General features: G+C 42.3%; 1 long non-coding RNA gene across 6 annotated transcripts in view; it reads right to left on the reverse strand.

Annotated features, from left to right (window-relative positions):
* LOC109255004 (uncharacterized) overlaps positions 1-20041 on the reverse strand; it is a 198748-nt gene that overhangs the window by 151102 nt on the left and 27605 nt on the right. Inside the window, exons 6-7 of one of the 6 annotated variants that reach the window (XR_008417154.1) lie at positions 14068-14198; positions 8835-8926 (exon numbers count right to left, since the gene is read on the reverse strand). The exons of the other annotated variants lie outside the window; for them this stretch is intronic. This is a non-coding gene — a long non-coding RNA (uncharacterized LOC109255004). The remainder of the gene's footprint in view (positions 1-8834; positions 8927-14067; positions 14199-20041) is intronic. 6 annotated transcript variants of the gene reach the window in all.

Below are 20041 nucleotides of genomic sequence, written 5' to 3' on the forward strand. Positions count from 1 at the left end.
ATGGGAAAAAACTGAGAGCTTTCCCCCTAAGGTCAGGAACAAGACAGGGATGTCCACTGTCACCACTGTTATTCAACATAGTATTGGAAGTCTTAACCTCTACAATCAGACAACACAAAGAAATAAAAGGCATCCAAATCGGCCAGGAGGAGGTCAAACTTTCACACTTTGCAGATGACAGGATACTGTATATGGAAAACCCAAAATATTCCACCAAAAAACTGTTTGAACTGATTCATGAATTCAGCAAAGTTGCAGGATATAAAATCAATGCACAAAAAATTGGTTGCATTCCTATACACCAACAATGAAGCAACAGAAAGAGAAATCAAGGAATCCATCCTATTTACAATTGCACCAAAAACCACAAAGTACCCAGGAATAAATCTAACCAAAGAGGTGAAAAATCTATACACTGAAAACTATAGAAAGCTTATGAAAGAAATTGAAGAAGACCCACAAAAAAATTAGAAAAATATTCCACGCTCCTGGATAAAAAGGACAAATATTGTTAAAATGTCAATACTATCCAAAGCAATCTATATATTCAATACAATCCCTATCAAATTAACACCAGCATTCTTCACAAAGCTAGAACAAGCAATCCTAAAATTTGTATGGAACCAGAAAAGACCCCAAATAGCCAAAGCAATCTTGAAAAAGAAAACCAAAGCAAGAAGCATCACAACCCCAGAGTTCAAGCTGTATTACAAAGCTATAATTATCAAGACAGTATGGTACTGGCACAAAAACAGACACTCAGATCAAGGGAACAGAATAGAGAACCCAGAAATGGACCCACAAACATATGGGCAACTAATCTTTGACAAAGTAGGAAAGAATATTCAGTGGAATAAAGACAGTCTCTCTAGCAAGTGGTGCTGGGAAAAATGGACAGCGACATGCAGAAAAATGAACCTGGACCACTTTCTCACACCAGACACAAAAATAAACTCAAAATGGATGAAAGACCTCAATGTAAGATAGGAAGCATCAAAATCCTCGAGGAGAAAGCAGGCAAAAACCTCTTTGATCTTGGCCGCAGCAACTTCTTACTCAACACGTCTCCAGAGGCAAGGGAAATAAAAGCAAAAATGAACTATTGGGACCTGATCAAAATAAAAAGCTTCTGCACAGCAAAGGAAACAATCAGCAAAACTAAAAGGCAACTGACAGAATAGGAGAAGATATTTGCAAACAACATATCAGACAAAGGGTTACTATCCAAAATCTATAAAGAACTTATCAAACTCAAAACCCAAAAAACAAATAATCCAGTGAAGAAATGGGCAAAAGACATGAATAGACATTTCTCCAAAGAAGGCATCCAGATGACCAACCGACACATGAAAAAATGCTCAACATCACTCATCATCAGGGAAATACAAATCAAAACCACAATGAGATACCACCTCACACCTGTCAGAATGGCTAACATTAACAACTCAGGCAACAATAGATGTTGGCGAGGATGCGGAGAAAGGATCTCTTTTGGACTGCTGGTGGGAATGCAAACTGGTGCAGCCACTCTGGAAAACAGTATGGAGGTTCCTCAAAAAATTAAAAATAGAACTATCCTACAACCCAGCAATTGTACTACTAGGTATTTATCCACGAGATACAGGTATGCTATTTCCAAGATACACATGCACCCCCATATTTATAGCAGCACTATCAACAATAGCCAAAGTATGGAAAGAGCCCAAATGTCCACTGATGGATGAATGGATAAAGATGTGGTATATATATATATATATTACAATGGAGTATTACTCGGCAATCAAAAAGAATGAAATCTTGCCATTTGCAACTACGTGGATGGAACTAGAGGGTATTATGCTAAGTGAAATTAGTCAGAGAAAGACAAATATCACATGACTTCACTCATATGAGGACTTTTAAGACACAGAACAGATGAACACAAGGGAAGGGAAGCAAAAGTAATGTAAAAACAGGGAGGGGGACAAAACATAAGAGACTCTTAAATATGGAGAACAGAGGGTTACTGGAGGGGTTGTGGAAGGGGGGATGGGCTAAATGGGTAAGGGGCATTAAGGAATCTACCCCTGAAATCATTATTGCACTATATGCTAACTAACTGGGGTGTAATTTTTTAAAATTTATATTAAATTTTTAAAAAACATTAAAAATAAAGTTGAAAAATCTAAAAAAGAAAAAAAAACCAAAATGGACCAAAGATCTTAACAGACCCCTCACCAAAGAAGATATACAGAAGGCAAATAAGCAAATGAAAATATGCTCCACATCGTGTATCATCAGGGAAATGCAAATTAAAACAATGAGACACCACTATACACCTTTTAGAATGGCCAAAATCTGGAACACTGACAATAGCAAGTGTTGGAAGGATATGGGATAGCAGGAACTCTCATTGCTGGAAGACCACAAAATGGAACAGCCACTTTGGAAGACAGTTTGGCAGTTGCTTGCAAAACTAAACATACTCTTACGATAATCCAGCAACTGTACTCCTTGATATTTACCCAGAGGAGCTGAAAACTTATGTCCACACAAAAACTTGACCATAGGTGTTTAAAGCAGATTTATTTATTATTGCCAAAACTTGGAAGCAACCAAGATGTTCTTCTGTAGGTGAATGGATAAACAGTGGCATATCCAGACAATGGAATATTAGCCAGTGTTAAACAGAAATGAGCTATCAATTTATAAAAAGGCAGGAAGGATCCTTAGAGGAATATTACTAAAGGAAAGAAGCCAATTTGAAAAGGCTACATACTGTATAATTCCAATAATAGGACATTCTGGGGGCGCCTGGGTGGCTCAGTTGGTTAAGCGTTGGACTTCGGCTCAGGTCATGATCTCACAGTTTGTGAGTTTGAGCCCCACATCAGGTTCCATGCTGATAGCTCAGAGCCTGGAGCCTACTTTGGGTTCTGTCTCCCTCTCTCTCTGCCCCTCCCCCATTCATGCTCTGTCTCTCTATCTCCCTCAAAATTAAATAAACAGTAAGAAAAAAAATTTTTTTAAATAGCACATTCTGGAAAAGGCAAAACTATGGAGATAATAAAAAGATCAGCAGTTGTCAGGGCTTAAGGGTTGGGAGAGATATGAACAGGCAGAGCACAGAGAATTTTTAGGGCAATGAAAATACTCTATATGACATTATAATGATGGATACATATCATACTTTTGTCCAAATCCATTAAATGTACAACACCAAGAGTTAACTCTAAGTAAACCACGGACTTTGGGTGCTTAGAATGTGTCAAGGTAGGTTCATCCTTGGATGAAAAAAAAAAGTAACATTATGATAAGTGAGGCTGATAATTGGAAAGGCCATGCAAGTGTGGGGTCAGAAGCTATATACGAAATCTCTGATTCTTCCTCTCAACTTTATTGTAAACCTAGAACTGCTCTAAAAAAATAAAATCTTTTTTTAAAAAAACCAACCAATATAATTCACCATATGATTCAAGGAGAAAAATCACATTATAAAAATTAATGTAGAAAAATCATTTGCTAGAATTCAACATTTATTCATGACAAATAGCAAACTAAGAATAAAAGTTCCTTAACCTCATAAATAGTATCTACAAAAAAAAAAAGAAAAACAACACACAGATAATGAAGCCATTTGAAAGCTTTCCATTTGAAGTCAGAATAAGACAGATACCTGATATTATCACTTCTATTTGAAATTATAATAGAAAAAGTAGAAGGCAAAAATAGATAAATATGAAATATGATATGGTCAAATGTATCAACCTTTCCTTTTATGGCTTCAGTTATTGAGTCATGCTTAGGAAAGTGTCACACATTAAGAATATTTTTCAAAATATGTTTTTTCTTATGTTTTCCTCTAGTACTTTTATAGTTTCATTTTTATGCCAACTTGACTTATGCGTAATTAATTTTGCTATAAAAAAAATGAAGTAGTGATCCAGCTTTCTTGTTTTTCCTAATCTCTACCCTCTGGAAGAACTGAAAATATAAGGGGGCTAGAGATTTTATTTTTCTTTCTTTTAAAAAAAATTTTTTTAATGTCTATTTTTGAAGGAGAAAGAGACAGAGCATGAGCAGGGGAGGGGCAGAGAGAGAGGGAGACAGAATCCAAAGCAGGCTCCAAGTTCTGAGCTGTCTGCACAGAGCCTGATGTGGGCTCAAACTCATGAGAGCATGGCCTGAGCCAAAGTCCGACCCTTAACCAACTGAGACACCCAGGTCCCCCGAGATTTTACTTTTCATTTGATATTTTTCTGGATTATTTCATTTTTTATTTAAAAAAACGTTTTTTTTTTAAGTAGGGTCCATTCCCAGCGTGGAGCCCAACACAGGGCCTGAACTCATGACACTGAGATCAGGACCTGAGCTGAGATCAAGAATCTGATGCTTAACTGACTATGACACCCAGGTGCCCCATGGGCTATTTCATTTTTAAAACTGGATATATATATCTTTTATAATTTTTAAACCCAATTTTTAAAAACGATTCCCATGCGTTTCATATTCTTTACTTGAATGTGGCTAATCGAAGATTTTACATCTCCTGTGACAGTTTTAAAAAGTTTTTTTCCATACCTCCTCTCACATGATGGATCTACTAGTTCCCCTGACTCCTTTCATTAGCCCTCCTACTAATGTGAATGCTGAGAAGATGTAGATGAGAGAGATCCAGATGGAAGTCAGGTGGAGGAGAATGAGTCAGGTAGAGGTAGAGGGCCAGAATGCAGACACCATGTCCTAAATCAGGGGTGGGAGGTGCATGCTGTTTCCTTGGACATGAAACAAAGGCAGAGCTAGGACCTTTCCCCAGATTTTTTCTGCAGGGAGCCCAGAAGGCCAACTTCAGCATGGTTGACTTGCTCAAAGGTTGTGCTAACTCAGGAAGAAAGATGCATCCAGAAGAACTGAGAAAATTTTCCATGAGACACATAAATTCACCTCCTCTTGATGAAGCAAGCAGCTGCATAGGACTAAGAGTCATGGGAACAGGCCACTGCAACTGCACGCAGCAACATTCATTCTAGTTAAACAGCAGAAAACCCTAGATCCCAAGGTAGTGGAGTGGTTTGAAATATGTGAAGCACTTCAATCAGCTGGAGATTCAGTGCAGAGAAGAGGATGTTTGTGACAGAGGATTAAAGCATTTAGCCCTATTGTCTTATTTTTCTCAGAAGCTGGTTTTGGTACAATGTGGTCTCAGGTCACAGAGCTGAGAAAATGAATCATCAAGAAAGTGCCCCATTTGTGGTGGCACTAGATGTGGCCTCAGCACCCATAACAACACTGGTGAATTTGTGGACCTGTACACTCAGCAGAAATGGTCAGCCAGCAACCACATCATCGGCACCAAGGGCCATGTGTCCATCCCGATGAATTAGGCCAAGGTTGACAAGCTGATGGGCAGGTTCCAAAGGCAGATTAAACCCTATGCTATCTGTGGGGCCATTCACAGGATGAATGCGTCAGATGACTTCATTCTCCAACTACCCAAGGCCAACAGCTCTCATTCTGACTGGAGAGGATCACAGATGTGGAATATTTGTCAATAAATAAATAGTGAGACACCCCCCACCAACAAAAGACAAGAAACTGCTCAGTTCATCACACTAACAAATATTCCAGGAATAATGAAAGACACCCTTCCCCAGACTACAACCATTAGCAGAAGACAGGAGGAGGTGAGTGAATAGTACACAGAAGCAAAGGCCACACCAAGGAGGGGTAAACAGGACCTCATCAAGTCCCAGAGTTTTACATTTATTGGTAAAGCTCCTTATTGACAATAATGGTAAAGAAGCAGGAAGCACAGGAATAGCAGGAAGCAGGAGCAGGAATATCAGATGTGTTGATAATTCAGGCAGCCACTAAATGGTTTATAACTCAGCACCTATTGGGGTCAGGTTTATGCTGGGACCCCAGCCTGGCCAGGCTCAGGCTACCTCAGGCCTCAGATACCCACCCTCTCTCTGCAGTGACGATGACCAGCAAGGATCTGTTTGGTTGATCCAGAGGAGCAAGGCCAGGTCAACACACACAGAGACAAACAGAATCAAACAGGCAGCTGAGGACTGCTGTAATTAACCCTGGGTTGGCTCAAACACAGGGAATCATCACCAGGCCCATGTGCAAGGCTGGCAAGGAAAAAAGTTGCCACCTTTAAGCCAGAACTCCATGCTTCTATAGTTGACCACAGTTCTTCATGTTCTGTGGACTCACTGTACCACAGCCAGATTCCAAAGGATAAGGATTTCTGGGGGCATCTCTGGGCACAGGCAGAACTGAAAGTCTCTTCTTGCCTTTAGCTCAGTCTGACCCCTGAGACTGGCTTTTCTTCAAATCTGATGTGGAGACACCTAAATCCAAACATCCTTAGCCTTCTCCATTAATTCAATTAAATATTATGGAACAACAACTATGTGGTGGCCATGTTGAGATCTCAGATCTCAATTGTTTATGTGCCACTAGTAAACCAGTACCATTAAGGTTTGAAAACATCAAGAAAGCTGGTAGACTGTGATGGGGAGAGAGAGAGAGAGCTGCATGAGTACCTGAAAAACTGGAAGCAGTTGCAGTAACCATGGCGGGTAAAGCCCTGCGTGAACATGACAAACACTGGATCTGCACTCACCAATCCCATTTCTTCTCCTGCAAAGGTACAAAGGATAGAGCTCCAGCCTTCGGGGCAATTCTGTTGAAGCTGTAATAATTTCTGCCTGTGCCTGACCTCTAAAATTTCCTACAAAAACCTTGGCTCATCTTCTCCCTCCTATTAGTGTGGTTGGAAGTGAAGGATTCTGAAATGATTAAGTTGCAAGATAGAAGCAGCCAGAGTCCTTGAGTTGGTATTTGAAGAAAAGCTGCCTGGGAGTGCCACAGAGCCTGCACTGACACAGGCAATCAATTCTTATTGAGTTAAGTCACTAAGATTTGGGGATTGTTGATTACCCAGCACAGCCTGGCCTGCCCTTTTACCATGGACAAGTGTAGAGCAGGGAGGGTCAGGCAGCCACTTTCCCCCGCCAGTGGTAGTGACTTCAAGAATAAATAGACTCCTTGAAGCCCAGAAAAAGGAAGGAATTAGATTCCCTAGGCAGGTCTTAAAGGGCAGGCACCTCTGCATGGCCATTGCCATGAGCCTCCATGGTCATTGTCACCGGGATGGTCATGGCTTCTCCTCCTGTTTATAGGGCTATGGACTCCTTAATTGCCCTCACTGATATATGGCAGCACCACCTGCCACCAACTGCAGGAGAAAGAACAGCTTTAGGGGAGAAGCAAATTCAGAGACTCAAATGCCGTACTACTACAATGGACAGCTATCCACCAGAACACTGTAGCTAGGAGGCTATTTCCAGAGGTCATCCGAGGCATAAATTAAGTAGATTTCCTTATCCCACCTGTTTAGAACTTTCCCTGATCCTCCCAGCTCCATCCTAACTATCCTGTGACTTCATGCCCTGTAGGCATTGGAGCTATAAACAGATTCTCAGGTACACTCCGATGCCCCTGGACACCTGCCTGTTTTTTTTCACTGTTTACCAATAGCATATATACTTTCTAAGCTTAAGGCAGTGTGGGATCATTTGACCATCATAGAGTTGCCAATCCTGTTAAGTTAATATGGACAACTGAGAGAGCATGAGTTAGAGGCACACCCTTAGTACCTTCAAATCAAATCTGAAGAGGAGTCACTGGCCATACTAATCCCAAGGCAGAAAGAGAATAGCCCAGACCCACAATAGGACCAGGGGTACCATGGTCAACTGCAGAGTCATGAAGTTCTGGGTTAGAAGGAAGAAAATGCTCTTCCTTTCCTCAGCCCCTTACACAGTCCTCTTGTGTTTTCTGTGTCTGAACCAAAATGCTGGAGATGTAGCATCATTAATACCCTGTGCTCCTGAAAAATTGGCACTTTCTGGGAAGACATGACTTTTCCAGGGAGAGTAAGAGAGACAGAACCCAAAGGCACTGCCCAAACCTGGTAATTTTGTGAGGAACCAATCCTGGTTACCAGGAACGTAACAAGATTTGACAGTGGAGCGATCCATCCCTTTGTGAGTTATTTGCATAGCAGTAAAAGGGTATTAAACTGAATGGGGGCTTGGGTTCAGACTCTATAGACAAATGGAGTTGCATCAGCCCTCCCCAGATGTACCAAATGGAATATGACATATGGTTCCTGAACGCTACCCAGAATCCAAACAAACCCAAACATAACTCTCTTTGCTCTCCTACATTTACATGGAAACAGAGCTCCTAAGAGGAGAGAACCAGAGTCCCTCTGACAGCCGAAGTCACTACAGCATGCCTAAGCAGCTGGAGTATCCCTGACTGAGACCAGCTGGCAGGACCACTATTGAGACCATGAGAGAGAATCCAGAGTGGAAAACAAGGAGGAGGAGCCACTGGGGAGCTCAGTCAGTTAAGCGGTTAAGCGTTCAGCTTCGGCTCAGGTCATGATCTCGCAGTTCACAGGTTCCAGCCCCACGCCGGGCTCTGCGCTGACTGCTCAGAGCTTGGATCCTGCTTTGGATTCTGTGTCTCCCTCTCTCTCTCTGTTCCTCCCCCACTCACACTCTGTCTCTCTGTCTGAAAAATAAGTAAAGAATAAAAAAATTAAAAAAAAAAAAAAGAAAGAAAGAAAGAAAACAAGGAGGAAGTCACGGTGATTCTGACAGCCCGAAATCAGGCTTATTCCTGAGGCTCAGGGCTGCTCTGAGTGGTAATATGGGAAGACTATATGGGAAGCATATAACCATTGTTATATGCTACTCCTTTGGCCCGGTATAATCCAGGACACACACACACACATAACTATACATAACCCAGTAAGAAGTGGCTCCTCTTACTGGGAATGCGGAGGTGGTGAGGTAAGGGATTAAGGAGTTTCCGGGCAATGACACGTAAATGGATTCTTCACTAGGCTGCTTTTTCTGAAGTCCTACAATGTAGTTCACAAATGATTTGAAGCCCAAAAGCGGGGAGAAAATATTAACCTACTCTCCACTTCTTTTCCTGATTTCTGGATGTTAAGTAGCATGCAATAATTTGTAAGACAAAAATTGGAAAGAATAAAATTTTAATGGCCTACCACTTCTCAGACATTTGCTATTATGTATAAGTGAAAGCAATAAAATACATGGATATGGTTAGATAAGTCAAATATTACAGAAAGATATAAAAAAATTTTTTTTTTAACCTGCCAATTTCACTCCCTAAAGGCAACCACTACTTTTAAAAAATGTTTATGTATCACTCGGAAAAATATTATGTGTGCCTATATCAGCATGCATATTTATATTTTTTTCTTTGTATCAAAAGATTTATGTAGACTACTCTGCACATTACTTTTTGCACTTAGTAAATATGTCTTGGGAGATGAACACACAGAGATCTACTTCATTCTGTTAATAGATGCGTATGATCCATAATAAGAGTAGATATAATCTACTTAACTAACTCCCTATTAATAAGTATTAGTTATTCTGTTTGTTCTGAGTCTTGCAATATAAATAATTCTAACATATATAAAAGAATGTATATATAAGGTAAATTTCTGTAACAAATAGAGTAAGGTTTGTATTTGAAGAGATTTCCCATTGCCTCTCAATGTGATCCTTCCCACTCCCACTGTGTAACAGTAGCTCTGTCTTGCCTAATGATCAGGATCAGTTAGTCCTGTCAGGATGGTGAATCCTCTATTTGCCTGCTGTTCCTTGTCACAAGTAGCCCAAAGTTTTCCAGATGGCAGCCATAACTTACAGTTTAATAGAATGTTTGCCTTTTCCCAAATCGAAGAATTTCCTCCTTGGGAATGGTTTAAATTCACAGAAGCCAGAGATGTAGGAGTGGGAAAGAGATTGTCCCCAAGTTGGTCACCAAGAGTGACGGCAAAAAGGGCCACTCCTGCTTCTACCCATTGGTTCCCAGGGAAAAATGAGGATTCATAATTCTGGTCTATCACCTCTGACAGCCTATCTCATGTACAGAGTCCCATTCTTTCCCATCAAAGGTCTGTCCTTGGCATAGCAGACTTTCCTCAGTTGGGAGTCAAACCTTCTTTGGAGCTCCTCTACTCTTGTGGTTAAGCTCCAAGCCTGATTCTCAGCTTTCTCTGCCCTCTCACTGCAGGAGATAAGAGCCTCTTTACATGCCTCCAAAGAGGTCCTCCAGGTCTGACACTTAGCTTTTAATAACAACTGACTGATTACCCTCAGCTTTTGTATCCTTCTCCAGAGCATCAATATAGTTGCTATTTTCCCTATGTGTGTCAAATGGCTTGCAACAGCTGATGCATTCCCTTCCACCAGCACACGATCACAGTTCATAACCAGAGGACGACTGTCCTGACACCTTCTATCAGTGCTCTGTCTACCACACGTGACATCAGCTGGGAGCCAGTCATCCAACTCTAAAACCTCACCTCATCCTCATCTGCTTTCTTAGAATATTCCATCCCTGCTTGGGTTTCCTAGGAAGCAGACTCTAAGATTGAGACTAACATGCAGGAGGTTTATTAGCGAGTCCTTCCAGTACCAATACCTGTTAAAGGGATGAGTGGGGAGGCAGAGTGGGCAGAGGATGGAGTCTAGCTGCAATGCAGTCTCAGCGGAATGCCTCAGGCAATCCTGCAGGGGAATCTGAAGATGGTATACCCTGCAGAGCTCTCCTGAGCTGGGGAGAGAGGGCTGGGCTCCATACCACTCATTCATCAATCATCAGATGTGGGCTGTGAGAAGGGGTCAAGACCTTGGGCATGGTGTCTCCTTCAGCTAAAGAAATCCAGAAGGGTTTGACTGTCGAGGGTTTTCTGCCAGTAGCACTCCCAGCAACTGAAGTAATAAATCCTCTCCTCCTGGAGGATGGTACTAGCAGCAAGTATCAGAAACCACCACATAACCGGAGCTCTGGAAGTAGACATGCCTATTATATAAACCCTTAGGGACTCTTTATCAATAGAAAAGCACACCTGGGGAATATGTGCTCTTATTTCCAAGAGAGGGAAACCCTGAGGAGCACAGTGCCTGACATCAGAGAGCCTGTACCCTCAGAGGTGGTAGAATCTATTAGAGTCATTTCTTAATGGCTCAATCATATGGCTGTTGGCAGGAAGCCTCAGTTCCCCACCACGTGGGCCTCTCGTTAGGTCCACTGGAGTGTCCTCACAACAGAACAGCTGGCTTGCCCCAGAGCAGGTGGTCCAAGAGAGTGACAAAGAGAAAGACCTAATAACACTCAAGTCCGATTCTCAGACATCACAAACTATCATTTCCACCACATTTCATGCTTTAAAAGCAAGTCACTAAGTACATCCTCCACTTAAGGTGAGGGGAATTAGGCTCCACCATTTGAAGGAAGTAGGATCAAATATTGTGGACATATTTTCAAACCACCACATATACAGAGAAGGATATTTCCCAAACCAACAATAATAAATTCTCCCTTCTTAGGAAGGGGTAGACTGGAGGAGTCAAGTAAAATAGGTTTTTGTTCTTTCCTCTGTTTTTTTTTTTTTTTTTTTTTTAATAATAAGAGTGTGTATTCTTGTCATACTTTTGTAATTAAAAAACAGAAACATTATTGACAATTGAAAATATGGCAACCAGTGAGACTGGAAAAGAAGCCAGATGCTCATCAAAGGGTCAGACTGTGATGAGCTGCCCATCTCTGTCAAGGTCTCTTCTGCCTGTCCCCACTCAAACAGACACAGACAACAAGGAACAAAACAATCATTGCTAAGAGCCTCTCAGAGAAGTCATCATTTTCCTAGCACACAAACAAGGAGTCAGATGACTGTACTTTATTGAGTAGTGAAAGTTGAGGAAAAAGCATTAGAACCATTAATCTGTTTCCTGCATCCCCATTCTTCATCCACAATTTCATTTTATGCGGAAATCATCCTATTAGCTTTGATGGCTTGATTACAGGCTCTGGCTAGGACATGGACATCCCAGGGGAAGTATCCAAGAGGGCAGAGCTGGGGGATTCTACACTGACATGGCTCTCCTCAGTTGGGGGCCTTGGGCCCACCGCCTTTCCCGTATCCCACACAGACTCCCATTCTCCAACATCCAAGGCCTGCCCCAATATCTCCAGGCAGTTAGGGGAACACTGTGGGAGGATCTGTCTATGTGCAAGCAGAAAAACTAATAACACAGTAGCTCAGTAGGGACTGTCTCCTGGACCTGATGGCCTATTAGGAATGGTCTCTCCTGGGAGTCAAGATGTCTCTACCCTTTCTGGGCCTTTGCTGACCCCTTCAGGCAAGGGAAGGAACTTCAGCTGTGTCCACACTAGGATAACATTTTCATCTCCCTTACCTGACCTTTTGCATAGGAGAGACCACCAGAATCCCCAGGCTACATGCTGCATGGAGGAAATCCAGCATGTTAGGGCAGCAAAAGGAACAAATAGGACCATCTCCCCTGCTTTAGGAGAGTATTTTGTAGATGGAAGCTACCCCTCTCATTTTACAGCCTGAGAACCATCCTCTGGGCCCCAAAGGCATTGCTAGAGGCACCCAAGTTTCAACCACAAACTTCCTAGTCTAAATTCAAGTCTTGCCATTTGTCTGCCTTTTGGAGGCAATCGTACATTGGAGAACTCCTAGTTTGGAGATATTTTTGATTGAGTAGATTTGGGCCTCCTGTGGGTGTAGGCCAGAGTGCAGATCTGAGGCAGCCACTCCAGAGGCTGTGAGCAGCAAGCAACAGCATCTCTCTGATTCCATCCGCTGCCCCGTGGGGGGTGGGGGGGCAGAGCGGGGGAGGGGCTTCTTAAAAGGCAAAGTCTCTTCCTGACCTCATTCCCTAGCACACCAAACCCCATCCACAGCCTCTCCACTCCTCTGAGAAAGCTCCAAGAGGCTAGGGTTGGCAAAGCCCAAGGGTCCATCCTTTTTTAGGAATGACAGCTCCATCTCAGCAGCTTCTCTAGAAGCATCTCTACAAATGGGCCCTTATGTCTGCTTCCTACAGAGAGTGAGGTGGTGAGCATTTTCCTAGCACCTCACCAGTCAGACTGGAAAAGATAATATGTTAAAGAGGGGGGTATGATTAGAGACGAGTTAACAAAGGGCAGATAGGAGCCTGTAAAATAGGGAATAGCTTTGGGCAGAATGGCAACATTTGTCTAAAGGATCATCCTTCCCCTAGCCATCCGAGCCCCTCTCTGCAACAATGCATGGCCCACGCAAGAATGGGTTTGAGAGGTTTAGGCTGCTACACTGGGGATGCCTAGTATTGTGCACAGAAGTAACACAGTGATTCCCGCCCAGTGAGATTTTCAGGGAGTATCCAACCTGGAAATTATCCTCCTCAAGAGCCAGGGCTACTTATAAATACTTCAGTGCAAAACAGAAAGAGAGAAGCTATTCCCAGACACTAAGCAACATGAATTTTTGCAGAGCAAACAGTACACCATCTGAGGCAGGCTTAGTAATGGTCCCCAAAGATATGGATGTCCTAATCCCCAGAACCTGTAAATGTTTCCTTATATGGCAAAGATCACATTGCAGATGTGATTAAGAATCTCGAGATGAGGAAGCGCCTGGGTGGCTCAGTTGGTTAAGCATCCAACTCTTGATTCCAGCTTAGGTCATGATCTCATAGTTCATGGGATTGAGCCCCACATGGGGCTCTGTGCTCTGTACTGACAGTGTGGAGCCTGCTTGGGATTATCTCTCTCCCTCTCTCTCCACCCCTTTTCCACTCATGTGCGTGCACATGCACTCTCTCTCACACAAAATAAGTAAATAAACAAATTTTTTAAAAAAGGATCTTGGGCACCTGGGTGGCTCAGTCTGTTAAGCATCTGACTCTTGCTTTTGGCTCAGGTCATGATCTCACAGTTTGTGAGTTCCAGCCCCAGACTGGACTCTGTGCTGACAGTGCAGAGCCTGCTTGGTATTTTCTCTCTCCCCACTGCTCATGTTCTCGTTCTCGTTCTCTCTCTCTCTCTCTCTCTCTCTCTCTCTCTCAATGAATAAATAAACTTAAAAAAAATTTTTTAAAGGATCTTGAGAAGGGGAGATTATCCTGAGTTATCGGGATGGGCCCTAAATGTGATCACAAGTGTACTTACAAGAGGGAGGCAGAGGGAGCTCTTACTACAGAGGAGAAGGTGATGTGATGATGAAAGCAGAGATTGGAGCGATGCCCTTTGATGGTGGAGGAAGGGGCCACAAGTCAAGAGACACAGATGACCATTAGAAGCTGAAAAACACAAGGAAATGGATTCTCCTCTGAAAACCTCCAAAAGGAACCAACTATCTGAAACCACCAGAACTATCAGAGAGTAAATTTATACTATTTTAAACCACTACATCTATGGTAATTGGTTAATAATAGACCATCTTTAAGCCCATCACTGTGTGTTATTTTTAACAGCTTTATTGAGGTATAACCGCACATATTTAAAGTGCACAATTTGATAAGTTTTGACATGTATACATTTGTGAAACCATCATAACAAGTTGGTGAACATATTCATTACTTCCAAAAGTTAACCCATGTACCTCTATAATCCCTCTCTCCTGGCCTCTCTCAGCCCCCTGCCACCTTCAGGCAACCACCAATCTGTTTTCTGTCACTTAGTTCATTTTATATAGATTAAATCCTACAGGATGCACCTTTTTTGTCTGGCTTCTTTCACTCCACCTAGTTATTTCTAAAATTTTTAAAAAATGTTTATTTATTTTTGAGAGAGAGACACACACACACACACACACACACACACACACAGAGCGCAAGTGGGGAGGGGCAGAGAGAGAAGAAGACACAGAATCCAAAGCAGGCTCCAGGCTCTGAACTGTCAGCACAGAGCCCAATGCAGCACTCGAACCCACGATCATGACCTGAGCCAAAGCTGGACGCTCAACCGACTGAGCCACCCAGGCGCCCCTCAACCTAGTTACTTCAAGACTCATCCGTGTTGTGTATATCTCAATGGTTCATTCCCTTTGGCTGCTAAGTAGTATTCCATTGCATAGATATCCTACAATTTATTATACACTCACCTACTGGCAGATATTTGAGTTGTTTCCATTTTTGGCTATTATAAGTAAAAATGCTATGGATACTCATGTAAAATCCTTTGTATGCTTTCAATTTGGGGTGAGGGTGACAAATAACTATCAATGGAATGGCTAGATCATATTATAAATGTGTGTTTTACTTTTCAGGAAACCGCCAAACTGCTTCTCAAAGTGGTTATACCATTTTACATACCCGGTAGCAAGAACAGCTTGCTTTTATATTTTTCAAAACTATTTAAGATTTTCATTAAGTGAAACTCATCTCCACCCCCCGAAATAAGGTAAATAATGCAGTATTACTGTAATGAAAAGCATGAATATAAATGTCAGAGAGAAAAAGAGAAAATGAAGATCAGGGAAAAGAGATATACATAGAAATTAAGAATGGTAGTCAGAGGGAGGAAATTAGGGAAGAGGAAAGGGTCAAAGGTGAATGAGAGACAGCAAAAAGAGAGAGAGAGGAACACAAAGAATGGTATCAGACCCATCTAGAAACAGATGGCTCATGCAAACCAGGCTAGTTGAGATTTTGATAAAGGGACTATTTACAGAGGCTTAGGCAGGGCTTATGAAACCAACAATGGAAACTTCCTATCTTGGTTACCACCTTCTAGGCCTGAAGGGTCTCAGGAAAGGGAGATTCTGAGTACCCACAGAGCACAGCTACAGGGAAAGGGCCACTCACTTTCACTTTACAGGGAAGCAGGATGCAGCCATCCCTCTTGAACTAGAAGGAAGCAAGCCTCTGGAATACACCTCCACCTCTTTTGCACCCATCATCTCTGTCTCCTGATGATGGCTTCCTTTAGCCAAACCCACCCAGAGCCAGAAGGCATCAGAGTATGTTGATGACATCCACATGGACCAGCCTCCCTGGTTGGGAATGGATAGGTCTGGAGGGGCAAAAAGAAGACCCCGGGTATAGGAGCCAACAGAAGAAAGGGACAAGGAGCTAAGCTGCTTTTCCATCTTCTTCTATTAATGACACGCACAAAGTGAGAACACCATCTATAACTATTTAGAAATATGGCAAGGGAAGACAGTGCCTTGTGATGTGCAGGGCTGTGCACCAGAATTTTGAGTACAATTGGTCCAATCCGTTTTGAGATCTATTTTGAAGGGGCTATTAACTTGGGCTTTAAAAACAAAACAAACAAAATGATTAATTCTAAAACTGCTGCTGTTGCTGATCTTATTCTGATTGGATCCTTGTTAAAAAGGGAAAAACTCTTCTAAATCATGAAACACAGTACCTGTGGATTTGTGTGAATATGAACAAAGGAAGCAAGTATCTCCAGCATGAAGGCTTGAGTCTGAAGACTCTGGAGAGGCTTCATGAGAAAGACACAAATGTCTTTAAACCTTAGAGGAGATGCAGAAGGTTTAGTAGGACAGGTCCTCTTGGCAGATGGTTATTCCTCCTCTTTGTCAGATGACCTGCCTATTTCTGAGTTAATCATCTCCATTCTATTTGTTTCAACATGAGGACTGCTGGCTAAAGAACAAGATAATCAAGGGAAGAACTCAAGCATCCATCAGATTGACTGGAAGAGCTGGAGGCTTTCTGTGCATCCTTATTTTTTAATCTCATACAACTTGGAACTACATCTCCCTTAAATTATATCCACATCCCATCTTTTATGGAATCTTTTGGGTGTCCATAAGCAAGTAATTTAAAATAAGATGTTTTTAGAACACTCTCTTTTCTCAGAAGGGAAAACTGAGGTCTTCTTTCTCACTCATTTTTAAAATAGAAGGTATAAACATCAGCGCCTGGTATGGATGAATTTACCAGCCACTTTTTACAAAGTGGACACTGAAGAGAAACCTCTGGATAATTGGTAGCAGTTATGTTATCTGGATATGCAGTCAAGTTCCCTTAATTGGCACTTTTGGGTGATCTGGATCCTTTGCTGTCTTTGCTCAGAACCTCTAAAGGGGAACGTTAAGAAAAATCGAGCTTATTGCTATTAAGTTCTTCTTCCTTTTCTTGCAGTTCCCAGAATCTAATGAGGTGACACTAACAGGACAAGTAGTTTGCTCTGGTTCCACACATTTTGAGAGAGGTGGGAAGACTGTCAACAAAATGTTTCTGTTCATTTAACTCACAAATGTGAGACAGTTCACGGGTAGAATGGAAAGCAGAGTTAAACACGAGGTAAGAGCTTGATATTCAAATTTCACTTATTTTACCAACTAGCTATATGTGCTCAGGTAGAATTTACCTAATTCCTCTGCATCCGTTTCCTTTAGCTTCCCAACAGAATGATTATACTTGACAAGACTAATCCACCTGACAGTTGACATAAGACCATTTAACGAAAGCAGCCCCGGGGTGGCTCCAGACAGGACAGATTTAATGGGATGAACAAGAAGTTTCACAAAATTCAGGTAAGAAATAGCCTCAGATAGCACAGCCGTTAAAAAAAAAAAAAAAGGATAGAATCGAGCACAGAAGGGTCAATGCAGAATAGCAGCATGGGCAGAGTCCTCACACCTACAAAGAGTCAGAAACCATCCCCACGCTGACAAATTAGCAGCAGGCATCTTGTAGAACATCTTAGAGTCTCCTCAGGAATACAACTGGCAAAGACTCTAGAAAAGCAAACTCTGAGGAAGTGCATAAGCAAAGGCACTGTATTAGTCTGCTAAGGCTGCCATAACAAAATATCACAGACTGGGTCCTTAAATAACAGAAATTGTATTTCTCACAGTTCCAGAGGCTGGAAGTCCAAGATCAGGGTATTAGAAGGTCTGGTTTTCCCTGACACCTGTCTCCTTGGCTTGCAGATGGCCCTCTTCTTGCTGGGTCATCATAAGGACTTTTCTCTGTGTGCTGGCTACAGTTTAGAAGACCTATTGGAACCCTCTGTATATCATTTAAAGTTCATTATACAGAAACATGCCCATATCACCTGTCTTCTCATGCTATAACAGAGTTTGTCTGGTCTTCGTCCCAGGTTCCTGACACAGAGCTTCTACAATCCTGGGAGTTTCCCAAGTAATAGAAGTGTACTTGTTAGTCATGAGCCCCTGGATCACACCTGAGTTTATGCTAATAAGATGACGAGCTGGGGGGGGGGTGGTGGTGCGGGGGCAGCTTGTGGATAGCTTCAGGATGAAGGTTAGTCACTAGAAAGAGCAACCACCTCATTAGAAGGTTGGGACTTTGAATAACAGCCCTACCTCCAGGGTGAGGAGGAGGGCTGCAGATCACATTCAATCACTTGGTCAATGATTTAATCAATCACACCTACGTAATAAAATCCCAATAAAAACTGTACACTGAAGCTCAGGAAGGCTTCCTGGCTGATGAGCACGTGGCTGGGCCAGGAGGGTGACAGCTTCTGATTCTCCCAGAGAAGGCAGGGAAACTGCGTTCAGGACCCTCTAGACCTTGCACCACATGTCTCCTCATTTGGCTGGTCTTGTTCTGTATCCTTTTATAATAAATGTGTAGTCCTTAATTATAGTGCTTTGGGCAAATTATCAAGCCTGAGGGGGCTGTGGGAACCTCCCAAATTTGTAACAGGTTGGTCAATAGTGCGGGTGGCCTGGGAACCCCAAAGTGTGCCCAGCGTCTGAAGTGGGAGCATTCTTATGGAGGATCGAGCCCTCAACTCATGGAGTCTGCACTAATTCTGGGTGGCGGGTGCCAGAACTGGATGACAGTACACCAGGTGAGGTCAGACTAATAGGGGATGAAACAGAATCCAGGCCATATTTTGTTTTAGTTATCCTTAATTTCAAATCAAAGAACCTCTTGTCAAAGGGAGTAAAACATCTTGTCCCAAAACTAAGATATGGGCAGATGTGTCCACATTTGAGAAAAACCACTGGCTTTGGGCAGCTCAAAATTCAGATCTTGTTACCTGATGGTCAGGTAGACTCCATGTAGCCCCCAGAGACTTAGTGCCATTCACGCTTTCTGCATCGGCCCTAACACCACTTGAGGGTGAAGCCTTGATATTCCCACTCCTCGGCACAGTGCAGCCACGGGTCATGTGTGTCTGGGAAGCACCGCCTTCCCTGACCTCAATGTCAGCGCATCTGTCACCTCATAAACCTGCCACAAACTTCCTCCTCAACAACCAATGTGCGCTCAATGTTTAGTGACTTCTGAAATGAAACCACAGCCTTTTATACTTTTCCAAAACCAGCTGATGACAGAAGCAGCATTCACCAACACAAACCCCTCCTTTCACACCCCTTCTGGATCAGCACACTCCGTAGCTTCCCTGCTAACAAACTAGCAAATGTTGAGTTGCGCTTGAGATCGGTTCATCTAAGAAATTTTGTTGAGTATATTTTAGGATTGATTACAGTAAAACTTCAAGTCAGGGTGCCTGACTGGCTCAGTCAGTGGAGCGCGTGACTCTTGATCTCAGAGTTGTGGTTTCAAGCCCCACATTGGGTGTAGAGATTACTTAAAATTTTTTTAAAAATCTAAAAAACAGACAAACAAAAACTTCAAAGCAGTAGTGAGCAGGGGGAAACCTCCTTTTCCAAAATGCTGTCTTAATAAGGCCTGTTTGAGTCCAGGTGGATCATAGTTTACATATTCAATATTGCCGAAGCAAGGCACATGAATTAGAAAGATCTGGTATTCGTGAATACATCATTTACCAAATTCTGCCATTAACACTCTTTAGGCCTTTTTAATCATTTGTATTGTGAATTTGGTTATCAAATTTTTTATAACCAGAAGTAAAATCCCATTACAAATGACTCTTAATAATGCTTCTCTTTCAAGCCATCCACAAGTGGCAATGCTTTGGATCCCACTGGTAGTCTGTGTAATAGTAATTGTCCAGGAGGAAAATCCCCAATTGTGTATTCTCTTTATCATAGATACAGCTGGAAGAACTCAACCAGCCATGCACAGAGCAATTCAATTTTTCTCCCATCGCTTTGTAGCAAATGCTTTCTTAACCACTTTCCTCTGTCCCTGACCACGTCAGGCATCCCAACCATTCCTCCCAGAAAAACACATAAAAACCAAATGGGTTTCAATGTTCAGAA

This window comes from Panthera pardus, unplaced genomic scaffold, assembly GCF_024362965.1.
Source record: "Panthera pardus isolate Hobbes unplaced genomic scaffold, ASM2436296v1 HiC_scaffold_24, whole genome shotgun sequence".
Lineage (NCBI taxonomy): Eukaryota > Metazoa > Chordata > Mammalia > Carnivora > Felidae > Panthera > Panthera pardus.